Genomic DNA, 1,291 nt, shown 5'->3' with positions numbered 1-1,291 from the left:
TGGGGAGGAGGGGTTTAATTGGCTATAAGTATAACGATCACTTTAGTAAATTTAAATTGCCACTAGAGCTTTTAAAGTAACCACACGCGATACATGTAAATGAAAATCAATTTTTCTATATATTTGTGCTGCCTCGATATCAATTCCTCCTCTTCAAGAAACGATAAACAAATCCCCATAGTAAAAAATTAAACTTGAAGAAAGCTTTAGGAGTAATCTGAGTTCTGAACTGAAGTACAATAGTAGGTGAAAATAGGTTATAATATTACCGGGTACGTGGTTAACTAAATGAGTAAATAATCGAAAAATTTGAACATTGACAAGAGGGGTGCGTGTAGCATTTATAAGGCAAAAGTCAAATTTACTCGACTTTCTTGTCATTTTTTGTGGGGTTTTTAAATAACGAATACCAAAGTATGGAATTTCACAACGTTTTCTTGCTTTTAGTAAAATCTAGTAGAAAGTTTAAATTTTTATCCAAAAAACTCTCTTTCTTTAATCACCTTCGTGAATGTACAAGTACCATCAATTTGATTAACTAGTAATTATTTACTACACCGTCAAATAGTAATTTATCGGTTCTCGAAAGTCTGGTAATATTATAAAAAAACTATACTAGTAGCTAAGTGACAAGGCAAATGGAATTCTATGAAATTGATGTTGTTTACCTGGCATCGATTTATTAATGCCGTTTTCATTCAAATGATGGTCGATAAATTCTATCAAAATCTATTCGGTTGTATAAGTGAATGTTTAGTTGAGATTAATAGATATAGTATAATTCTTTCAGAGACTTCGACAAAAAAGAATATATGAAATATTATAGCTGTTTAACATCTAAGTGTCAAACATAAACTTCCACTATTGTATTGTTTAATGCAATATCTAACATATTACAGTTTTTAGTTTCCAATTTTGGAATGCTACGTCTGGTTTGTATAGTGGAATTTGAAGTATTAGTTCAAAATTACCGTTTTATAATTATTTAATTTCTCGTTGATATTTTAACCATAAACCTTTATGTCCCATTAAGTTGTGATATTTATAGGTTATTTTATAAATGTCAACTAACGATCGAGTTCAACAAACAAATCTATACGGCAAAAAAAATTACTAATATAGGAATTGCCTACAATTTCTTTTTACCTCAACAAACTAAGGGCATGAACAAGCCAAGTGATGGAAAAAAAGAAAAGTAAAAATCTAACGTGGAAAACTGGAAAAATAGAATGTATGGTCCAGCTTCACCTGAGTTAAATTTTGGTACCGACTTCAAAATCAGATGGGGGGG

Source organism: Camelina sativa, chromosome 14 (assembly GCF_000633955.1).
Source record: "Camelina sativa cultivar DH55 chromosome 14, Cs, whole genome shotgun sequence".
NCBI classification, from domain to species: Eukaryota; Viridiplantae; Streptophyta; class Magnoliopsida; order Brassicales; family Brassicaceae; genus Camelina; species Camelina sativa.
This window is presented reverse-complemented; position numbering follows the sequence as displayed.